The 12,332-nt window shown below is 32.3% G+C and overlaps 1 long non-coding RNA gene across 2 annotated transcripts; it reads right to left on the bottom strand.

The window, feature by feature from the left end:
* Positions 1 to 608: 608 nt before the first annotated feature.
* LOC139522494 (uncharacterized) lies at positions 609 to 6,303 on the bottom strand. 2 transcript variants are annotated; one of them, XR_011664451.1, is made up of 3 exons: positions 6,198 to 6,303; positions 2,345 to 2,432; positions 609 to 1,472 (listed from the first exon to the last, which is right to left on the bottom strand). It is a non-coding gene; the product is annotated as an uncharacterized lncRNA (long non-coding RNA). The 2 variants fall into 2 exon arrangements; XR_011664447.1 differs by having other exon boundaries at positions 6,102 to 6,252.
* Between the last annotated feature and the right edge of the window lie 6,029 nt (positions 6,304 to 12,332).

Consider the following 12,332-nt stretch of genomic DNA (forward strand, 5'->3'; position numbering starts at 1 on the left):
TTAGAATTAGGAAATTGTTTAGATCTGATATTTTTTTCGTGCATGCAGCATTGTCTTCCTTTTCTTTCTCTAGTTTGGTGATTTTGTCTAAACATTCAACACTGGACACTTTTAATTTGCAAAACACTCATTTGCAAATCCGCCGCCGCCTCAAACAAGAGCTACAATATCATGTATATAACCAAAATGTGCGGAATTACATGGGATTCAATAATTTCATTGGTTTTATACTGTTACTTTCATATTTATTTTGCAATTTGAATTATAAAAACATGGGATTTTCAATATCCCATGGGACAGGGCAAAATCCCATGGGATTTACCATTATCCCATGGGATTTTTTTTGGTCCCATGGGATTATTGTAGTCCCATGGGATATTTGTTGTCCCATGGGACAAAAAAAATCCCATGGGACTATAATTATCCCATGGGATTTTTAATATCCCATGGGACAAAATAAAATCCTATAGGATTAAAATTATAAATATATATAAATATAAAGTTATGTGTATGTTACAATGAATGCTGTTTGGTAGTAAAATGTTTTAAATGTACACAAGTTTTTTTAATATTTTTTATATATACATATATGTAAAAAAAAAAAAAAATTGTCACAAACATGTTTTTTATTTGTTTATATGACAATAAAGATTATTCTTATTTTTGGAATGTATAATAATAATATTTTACAGTCAAAGAATAAAGTCCTTTCACTGAAACAAAATGATGAAATTTCTAAATAAATGAAAAAAATATTGTTTTGAAATCTTTGTCTTGTTTATTCTATTATGAAAAATAGAACTGAAAACATATTTCATATTCTGACTGAATAGTTCACTCTTTTCATGAGGTAAGATTTTCTTTGTTATAGGTTCATTGCAATACTTGTATAGGCAAACAATTTGAATTATATATACCTTTGTGGTGTACATAATAGTATGCTTATATTTGCAAATTTATAATATAAACACTTTTTGTTAAAGTTTTTGCTTTCTTTATTCCCAACTTGCTATGTACAATTATTCAGTCCACTATATAAGAGTGAAGTCAATAAATAATTTCTTTCACTAGAATATTCCTAGTTAGACAAAACATTTTTTCAATCTGTTCTTCAAAGATCTGCCTCTGTAGTGTACATCTTTATTGAATGGAGAGATTCAAATGAGAAGACAAAGCAAGTTTATTTGGACAACAACATTCTAATATCTAGTTCATTCGTTCCATCTTTCAATTGATAATTACATTGTTGTATTTATATGATCAAGTTCTTGTGCATCAATGATCGTGATGATATGACTCCTTTTTGTTTATAGTCATAATGTTGAAATTTCTTCTTTCAAATAAATGTAGGAAAAAACATGTTCCATTTCAAATTAATAAAAAAAGTCGCACTGTGGAGAAAAATACCAGCTTTAAGTTTTCCGTTCGGTATTGATCTGTGAATGATGACCATGAAAATCGAGATGTCTGACCTACAAATACACAAACTCAAAAATTATCAGTGAAGAGATCAATAAAATGGCTATTTTATCATGTTTATGATTAATATGATAAACTTTCATTTAAATATTCAAGTACTAAATTACAGAAATCGCTTAAATTTTATAATAGTTTAGTAAAGTACAGCTTATTTAAAATTATAATAAAAAATATAGGCCACCGATGAGTAAAATAAGATATTACATTTCTAATGCCAAAAAATTGCATTTTTGCTCCAAAGGGAGATAATTTGGAGCTCTTTCAATGATATATGCATTTTAAAAGTCATCTAGGGCCAAACCGAATTGATTGTATTGAATGATTTGGTGTACCATATGATAAAGTTATAAATAAAATGAGTTATGAAAAAAAAATATTAAACATTTTTATGAAATTGTTATACGCTAGAGCCTCCTTAAATGTCATTTGATCTCTATTGGAGAAATGTCTCATTGGAAATCAGACTGCTAAGTGTTTCTTATTTTTATATCAACCCAGCCATATTATACCTGTCTAATATCAGGAGCTTGTACATAGTTCAGTGGTTGACGTTGGTTCATATCCGTCATTTTTATTTTTCATAATTTTTTGTTTTTATAAATTAGTCTGGTATATTTGACGTTTGAATTGATGCTCTGTTTCAAATTTGGTTAGTGTTGACTTTTATAGATTACTATAACATGTATAGGGTATGGGTTTTCTCATTACTTACAGGCCATTAATGGCCTCTAATAAGTAATTACAATGCTTACATCCACTAAATTTAACTCTGATGGATAGTTTTCTCTTTCATCATACCACATCTTATTTTAATAAATATTTAATCATTATTCAAGGACAAAAAAATTTATAACAGTGGACTTACCATTTAGGCTTTGTTGACCTCTGTAAATCTTATTTTGTTGATAATTTCTTCTGTTTATAGTTTCCCCTTTATCTTTCATGTTCTTGCCCTACACATAAAAGGGTAAATATCATTTAATGACAAAAATAACTACTACATGTATAACATAATTAGTAGGCAACTGAAAATTTTGTCTTATTTGTATATAACATCAACTTACTCATCATTCTTGCTGTTCAATATCATGTATATTATCATTATTCTATGAATATGAGGTCACAGTAAAATTAACCTTGGCAGGCAGACATCTTTTTTTTATATGATACCTTGTAGTCATTCCATACAACAAGTAGACCTATGCTTAAAAAATCTAAGGCCAAAATTAAAAATATGTTTGTTTCCCCTCCCCCCACACGGGTCAAAAATAAGCGCCCGGGTCAAAAAATTATTTTCCACAAAAAAATCGAAAATATTTTTTTCCTGAAAATAATTTGTTTCCATTTTTCAAAAGTGCTTGAAAGCAGAAGGATTGATAATCTAAATAAATACACTCAAATTGAGCACAAACAACTGATAAGTGGCCTGGACTGGACAAGTCAAACCATTCATGTGACCATGCTATGACAATCACATCCTGTTAAAAAAAACTAGAGGCTTTCAAGAGCCTGTGTCGCTCACCTGTTAATGTGTTTACTGATGTCCGCCATCTTCGTTGGTAGGCGGGGTCATTAGAAACTTTTTTTAAAATAGATACCCTAGTATTATGATTGTGGCCAAGTTTGGTTAAATTTGGCCAAGTAGTTTTAGAAATGATTTTTATACAAGTTACAAAAATGACGAAAAGTTGTTCAATATTGACTATAAAGGGCAATAACTCCTTAAGGGGTTCTCTAACAATTTTGATCATGCTGACTTATTTGTAGATCTTTCTTTGCTGAACATTATTGCTGTCTACAGTTTATCTCTATCTATAATAGTATTCAAGATAATAACCAAAAACTGCAAAATTACCTTAAAATCACCAATTTTAGGGCAGCAACCCAACAACAGGTTGTCCAATTCAACTGAAAATTTGTGAGGGGATATATCTTATTCTGATGGACATTTAAATCTTGAAAGATTTGCCCTAAATGTCTTAGTTTCAAAGATATAAAGCAAAACCTGCATTTTACCACTATGTTCTAATTTTAGCCATGTTGGCCATTTTGTTTGGTAGGCTGGGTCATCGGACACATTTTTTAAACTACAAACCACAATGATAATTGTGGCCAAGTTTGGTTAAATTTGGCAAAGTTGTTTAAGAGAAGTAGATTTTTAAAAAAGTTACTAAAAATGATGAAAAGTTGTTAAAAATTGACTATAAAGGGCAATAACTCCTTAAGGGGTCGACTGACAATTTTGGTAATGTTGACTTATTTGTAGGTCTTACTTTGCTGAACATTATTGCTTTTACAGTTTATCACTATCTATAATAGTATTCAAGGTAAAAACCAAAAACTGCAAAATTTCCTTAAAATAACCATTTCACAGGCAGCAACCCATCAACAGTTTGTCCAATTTGTCTGAAAATTTCAGGGCAGATAGATCTTGACCTGATCAACAATTTTACCCCTTGTCAGATTTGCTGTAAATGCTTTGGTTTTTGAGTTATAAGCCAAAAACTGCATTTTACCCCTATGTTCTACTTTTAGCCATGGCGGCCATCTTGGTTGGTTTGACAGGTCACGCTACACATTTTTTAAACTAGATACCCCAAGGATGATTGTGGCCAAGTTTGGTAGAATTTGGCCAAGTAGTTTCAGAGGAGAAGATTTTTGTAAAAGTTTACGGACGACGGATGACAGACGCAGGACGACAGACGAGGGACGCCAAGTGATGAGAAAAGCTCACTTGACCTTTCAGGTCAGGTGAGCTAACAAGAACCTGCCTTCCTGGTCTGTTTACAAAGGGTATACCCGGGGGAGGGGAAACAGACATTCTTTTAAATGTGGCCTGATAAAATGACAAAACCAAGAAAACTTATCATTGACCAAAGAACAATAAAATGCGGTCATGGTTTATATATGAATCTGCCATTCAGACATGCACACCTCACAATATTGTTTCATATCTACCAAATATAATCTACCTGTAACTTTAAACATATGATAAACTGACAAAACAATGCAGTGTTTCATTGACCAATGAACCATGAAAATGAGGTCAAGTTCATCATGTTCATATAAAATATGACAGACAGCTAAGTGCATATTACAATTATTTCATTCTCTAAATAAAGGGGCCTTATTACTTACAGTATCCGGAAAATAGACCAAACCACAAAAACTAAATATTTTCAAAGTTCCTTATACCCTGCCAATTTGTTATGGTTGTGCCTGTTCCAAGTCAGGATCCGATAATTCAGTGATTGTCGTTTGTTTATATGTAACATATCCGTTTTTCAATTTTTTTGTACATAAACTAGGTTGTTAGTTTTCAACTTTCAACTTGGCTATCATGTGTAAAATCATACAAGTGTTGGGAAAACAGGAAGTTGTCGAGTGATGAATCTGAAAATGCATCAGACGGTATAGCTGACTTATTTAACCCTGAAACCAAATTTCAGAAATCCTTCTATTGTATTTCCTAAGGAAAATGGGACGAAAAATATTCATCGGACGGACTGACTGACGCAAGGATGGATGGACAGACAGGGGTAAAACAGAATACACCCCACCCCCCTTTTTATTAAAATGGGGGCATAATTTTAATACGGGGCTATAAAAACCCATGCAAGATGTCAAAACAAAAAGAAGTAACCTAATTCTTACTTGTTAGGGCTATTTATTTATTGTCGGTTATATAACAATACAACATATTAGAGGTCTGTAGAGCTTTTATCCGACATACATATATATATGACAAGCACAATACATTTGTACATGAAACATAAAGCTCATCACTGAGATAGTAGTCTCAGATAGAGGGAGGCGGGGTCAACCAAACACCCCTATTCAATCTGAATGTAGGACAGAAAGTCACAGTCAAAAAGTCACACACTGTCGCAGGACAAAAAGTCACAATTTAGTTTTGAGATTATTTTTCTTTGAACAAGAAAACACTCTTTTTGTATTTTTCTTAAAGTTTTATACATGAACATGATGTAGCAACTTTAAATTAAAATTTATTAAAAACAAATAAATCAGTGCATTAGGTTTGCGCACATTACCATTACATTTGCGCACAAAAATCATTACGTTTGTGTGCAGCTTTTGATTACATTTGCACGCATTTTTTAACATGTAAATATAAAGAAAAAGATATAGTATGATTGCCTTTTACAGCTGACTATGCGATATGGGCTTTACCTTGGGCTTTGCTCATTGTTGAAGGCTGTATGATGACCTATGGTTGTTAATGTCTGTGTCATTTTGGTCTCTTGTGGACAGTTGTCTCATTGGCAATCATACCATACCTTCTTTATATTGGCTTATTGTTGAAGGCCATAAAGACCTCTAGTTGTAAATGTCTGTGTCATTTTGGTCTCTTGTGGACAGTTGTCTCATTGGCAATCATACCACATCTTCTTTTTTATATTATGAACAATTTCCTAAAATTAAAAATGAATATATGTAAGAAAAAGAAGATGTTTCAAAATCTTTTTTCATTTATATTCAATCAATTGTCAACAAATTGTTTGTGACTTTTTGTCCTATCAACTTTGTTACTTTATGTCTGAGTTTGACTTTTTGTCCTGTGACTTTTTGTCGGAATGTCCTGTGACTTTCTGTTCGTTTACCTTCCATCTTAATCAGTGAACTGAATAATTGTTTTTTTGCAGAAGTCCGGGGAGTGTTAAAAAAATCACATGTGCAAGTTGAGAGTCAACACTTACACAGGGACTACACAATACTTTTTCAGAATGTCATCAAAAAAGAATCACTGGTGACAGGGGAGTGTAACCGATGAATTGATCCTTAAATAGATAAGATTTTCCCGGTACGTCTAAACACCGCTCAGGAGGACCTCCTGGGTGCACACATGCAGGGCATACAAAGTGCACTCATGGCAGACCCTATATAGTCGCCGTCGTATCTGCACACATGATGGATGTATATATTCGTTATAGATCGTCATACACTTCTCATTTTAGAGTTAAATTTGCCAGCAACCTCTTAAGATTTTAAAATAAAAATGCTACTAAAAATATATTATTTCCCCCAATTTTCGCAATTTTTTCGCCATATAAAATATTTAGGCGACTGTGCTTTTAGTGAATATAAACGATGACGAGGCCTCACAAATAAATATAAATATGAAATATACTGGAACATCGATTAGCATAGATCGAGCAGCAGAGTAAACTTCCACATAAATCTCGAAGTTATTTACGCCGGATAATATAGACTGTGCACCTGAATAAAGTTGTCAAATACATTAATTTGTGTTTTTTACTTCTACAAGAAATTTGATTCAAATGCTAATTACGCACCATTTGCTGAGCAGAGAATCATTCTAAGCCAGGAACAGTCTATACTAACTGATAACAGTAAGAATAGAAAGTCTCTGTAAAAAGGCAGTCAATCCTAACAGAACTGTATTAACTTAAAATGATACATGTACATCAAGTTCCAGCACCTCACCAAGCACTCTTGCCTTGCATACTGAGATGGCAAACTGGTGTGTGTCAGTATTTTAATATAAAACTGCGTAGGTTCATATCGTTTAATTCAACGTTTGTTTGGTTATTTTTTAAGGATCGTTGTAAAATTATACCTAAATCTTTGTTAAAATACGATTTTAAATTGTTCAATTCTTTCTATTTCATAATTTTGTCAAAGTCTACTTTTAAAAGTTTTAAATTTTACAGAAAAAATGAATATTCCATTTTGATTTGAAGAAAATCTTTTTGAACTGTCATGACATGGTGTTGCAAAGCTGATTACAGGTAACTATAACATACAGTAATTTTCCATTACGACAGTGCGTGTATTCTCGGGTGTGTATAACGTATAGTTTTCTAGAGAACATCCTGTCTACGTGTAATACAGATTTATGACATTATACAACATTTTTTTGATTAAATGTGATAAGGTATCTGTGTCCATTCCCTATTTCAACACCACTAATTTTTCGAAGAAAAAAAATCAAAAAAAAAATATATGAAATTAAGAAGAAAAGTAGCAAATATAAACTTCAGTAATTGCGCATTGAGTAAACATAATTTCAATATTGCATGAACAAATCCGTGAGAAAACGTATATATACATGTATGAATAAAGATGTGTTTAAAAAGACCTATTGGCTTTATTTCACACTAGGACCTAAGATAACTAGAACTAAGCAATGATTGATCCAGAAATTTTCATAAGTGGGGACTCATTGACTGCCTTAGAGGGGTCACGTCCAGTCATGCTTCCATGATTCCCTATATAATCTACCATTTGTTTCCCAAGATTTAGGAGGGCTGGTACACACACATATATATATAAATATACCTCTGCGGCGGAGCCAGCCATTTGAAAAGGAGGGGTCCCAACCCAGAACAAAAGGGGGAGGGGGTGGTTCCTACCATATGTCCCCATTCAAATGCATTGATCGTTCAAAAAAAGGGGTGGTTCCAACCCCCGAAACCCTCCCCCTGGATCCGCCACTGATACCTAGTATGCATATAATTAAGAACAGCTTTGAATATATGCATATAAAATAATGGTACGTTTAAAGACCGTTCAGGATCTCCTGGTTGCACACAGGACATTAAGTAACTTAGGACATGTATATATAATAGTAAGAGTTCAGGGTATACATTCGATAACTAACATATTTTATAATTTTGTAATTTTTGTATTGATAAAATCAGAGACATATAATACATGTATTGAGACATATATAATACATGTGTCTCTGAAAAAATCAAACCATCTTTAAAGAAGTTATTTCAGTTTGAATCGACTGTTTTTTGCATTAGAATTCCAAAACGTTAATGTTATTTACAAATGCGAAAACCTGCAAGAAAGAAACATTTATATTCGGTGATTTTTACACTAAACGTTTTCGTAATTTGTTTTAAAAATATTAAAAAGTACATGTACATCTTTTTTTCAAGATTTGTATAGTAACTGGTTTAATTAAGTCCCCTTGATGAAATTTAAATTGCGAGACGCTATTTAATAAACTATGATCTATCTATCGGCATGCGTCGTTATTTGGGATACGTCACGGATGACCGATGGTCATATTCAATACGATATACCAATCATCATTTGAATTTGGTCAATTGATCTTTAATAATTAGGACTAATTAGTGATGGCAGAAAATCAGTCGCTGGTGATGGTTAAAAACATATAGAAGTAAACTTTGTAAAAAAAAAGGTTTCCTTGGAAAAAATTATGAAAATATATGAATATGCTAAATATTTTTTTTTCCGAAATAATAATTAAAGACGTTTAGAAATAACAAATCACAGTTGGGAAATTTTCAATTCAAGTAATTTCATTTTGAAAACGTTGAAAAATATAGATCTTATTATATGTACAATGTGGGCCGCTTGGAGATCAAATTGTGAAACCCTGCATAATTAGGGTTTGTCTACTTTCGTCTTTTTATATTGCCAAACATTCTATAATCAAGGATTCGTACAAGGCCTTGTTATAATGAATATTATCGCCAATATCACCATAATTACATAAAGAACAGATAAAATATTCTCCTAAAGAGTTTGCCATCTAACAATTCAAAATGAAATGTTGAGTCGAAACTGAGGTACCAAATCTATAAAAAGAATCACTATTTTAGTCGAAATTAAACTGTATATATTCTTTTTTTCAAAACTCCTGAAATAATTTAACATTATCTATAGAGAGCTTACATATGCAAATCTGTTTAGAAGTATGTGAGCGTAAATAAAATTTGTTTATTACCCCCCCTTTTTTTCCTTCTATAAAATTTAATTGTAAACGATTTTCTTTCTTAATTTGTGTTTGCTCATTAACTGGGGTTCATGCTGTCAAAAAACAAAAATTTCTCCTTGTGAAAAAGTTATTGATAAAAAAAAATTTGAAGCTTCCAGAAGAATAACGGTACGTCTAAACACCGCTTGAAGGACCTCCTGATTGCAATCATGACATACGAAGTGCACTCAGGACCCTTTATAGTCATCGCACACAGGATGGATGCATATATTCTTTATACGCTTCTTATTTTAGAGTTAAATTTGGCAGAATTTGAAATCGAACTTAGATAGATATGTTACATTTGTAATTCTTAGTAAATAATAAGGGCACGTGTCACTGATTACACAACTACTGAGCCATGAATTATCCAATCAACAAAATTAATTGGATTATCTTTATTGTTGTTTTATATATTGTGTTGTTTGTACAGTGTGACCACGCGGGAAGTAATATTGTGACGTGTAGAATGAATATCACGATGTTTTAAGATTTTCGTCTTTTTATTAAAATTTCGTTCCATAAATTTTTAAGTTTTATTCTTAATTTTATTATCATGTCCTGGACCAGTAATTAATTCTTTGCACGAGTTTGAAAAGGGAAATAAATGTTCATACTTTAAAAGAATTTATATTAATTAAAGTTTTGTATACATATGGAATCCGTTCTTAACGGTAAAAGCCGTACTTTTCAAACAATCAAACTCATTATACATGTAGTTAGATGTAATTTCTCATATTTATCGAACTTGTCCAGGAATTTTATTTTAGAGTTATACGAATATTTTAAGAAATCCGTTTTTATTAAGTTTTTTTTCTCTAATTAAAGTCGTTTTGTCCAGTTTCACAAGCCTGAAACGAATTTCAATGCGAAAATAAATTCTGAAAATGAACTTGTCTCCGTTTCGTCTCCGTTTTTTGAAATTATGATATTTTGGGTATAATTATTTCTAGAAATATGTAAGTTAGATTGTAGTAGCGAGAAATTATAAAAAAGAAGATGTGGTATGATTGCTAATGAGACAACTATCCACAAAAGACCAAAACGACACAAACATGAACAAAGAAAGACTATTTCGAAGACAGTTTATTGACACGAAATCCGTTCAAACCACGACTAAGTCTTCGTGCACAGATTTCCGTTAAGGTTAATTGTAAATAATTGTTATTATTCAGTCAACATTGTGTTTGTTTAAAAACTTGATTTAGAGAGAGAGAGAGAGAGAGAGAGGAGAGAGAGAGAGAGAGAGAGAGAGAGAGAGAGAGAGAGAGAGAGAGAGAGAGAGAGAGAGAGAGAGAGAGAGAGAGAGAGAGAGAGAAGAGAGAGAGAGAGAGAGAGAGAGAGGAGAGAGAGAGAGAGAGAGAGAGAGAGAGAGGAGAGAGAGAGAGAAACAAAAATCAAACTTGTTACAGAAAAAACGCAACTATAAAATAATTTTCTTTATTCGTGAACTGCAAAACACAACAAATTAATTTACCCGTCATCATGAAAAATAAACTGAAAAAGCACATCGACTGAGATATACATTTTATTTTTTCTATATGCAAATTCATGTGAAAGGTAAAACTGAACTAAACAATACAATTCCAAAAAAACAATAAATTTTGTTGGATAATTCATGGCTCAGTAGTTGTGTAATCAGTGACACGTGCCCTCATTATTTTATAAGAATTAACATATCTATCCAAGTTCGATTCAGGCGCGGATTCAGAGGGGGGAGGGGGGTTCCGGGGGTTGGAACCCCCCTTTTTTGGCCGATCAATGCATTTGAATGGGGACATGTAGTTGACCCCCCCCCCCCCTTTTTTGGTCCTGGGTTAGGACCCCCCCCCCCCCTTTTTAAAATGGCTGGATCCGCCCCAGCGATTTCAACTTCTACCAAAATTTAACTCTAAAATAAAAAGCGTATAACGAATATAAACATCCATCATGTGTGCAGATATGATTACGGTAATGGGTCCCTGAGTGCACTTTGTGGAGCGGCCGGTTGTTTAGACGTACCTGAAGAATAAATCAGTTCCTGAACCTAAAATACATAAATTTATCTGTAATTAAAGAAAATTCGCCTAAAACCTTCTCTCATATATTTAAACAATTAATTGTAAAATAATTAATTCAACGTCGGACTTTCTGTCTGTTTACTAATACTTATCTTGTTCAGTTTAGTTTATACCCATAATAGATGAACGGAAATAAGTACTTTTTTAGGAAAATTTACAACTAGATGAACGGAATTAAGTACTTTTTAGGAAAATTTACAACTCAAATTTTCAAAAACAAAATTCTCCACTTTTTACCCGGTGCGTAGAAATACCGCAAAGGACTTCTTAGTGCACTAAGGAGAAAGTTTTTTGCACTAAGGACACTAAAACAATACGCTAGACCACAAAGAACATGGATATAAGAAGATATAAGTATATAACTCATAATTTTAAAGTTTGGTATTAATAGCTTTTGTAGTTTTGAAGTTAAATGACTTTTCAATGATCTTTAATCAGCGCGTGCCATTCGACACGTGACCAACGGCTTATTGCAAGTTCCCAATCATCATGTCCAATCAACCTTATCGAATAAACAATTATCTTTTGATCGTTACTAATTGATTAGTTAATGGTAGTTTTTGAATAAACCTAACGGTGTCTCTGGCGTGGTATAATTTCAAATGATGAAAGAAAAATTAAAAATTGAATTTTGTGTTTACTTTGCCTTTGTTTTATTTTGTTTTAAAGGAAATTGTTAAATAAACCTCTTTTTTTTTTTTTTAAGAAGCCAATTTTGAGATACAAATTGAGAAAAAAAAATGCTTCTGAGATTTCATTTCTTATTTACAACACAAGAGTTTACATCTAGTAAAGGGTAAAAAGACATTTATTCCGTTTAACCCACAGCCTAGTCCAGATTCCATTGTAACTCTTACAAGATTACTATACACCATTAAAACGAGACAAAATGTACAAAAAACGTGTCAGCACTTTTAATCGTTTACCAACACAACATCAAGACCGTGTACATATAGCACTAGTCGAATATACTGGCAAATTTCCTCAAACCAGTGGACCTCATGGTAACGCAAAACATG

This window comes from Mytilus edulis, chromosome 1, assembly GCF_963676685.1.
Source record: "Mytilus edulis chromosome 1, xbMytEdul2.2, whole genome shotgun sequence".
NCBI lineage: Eukaryota > Metazoa > Mollusca > Bivalvia > Mytilida > Mytilidae > Mytilus > Mytilus edulis.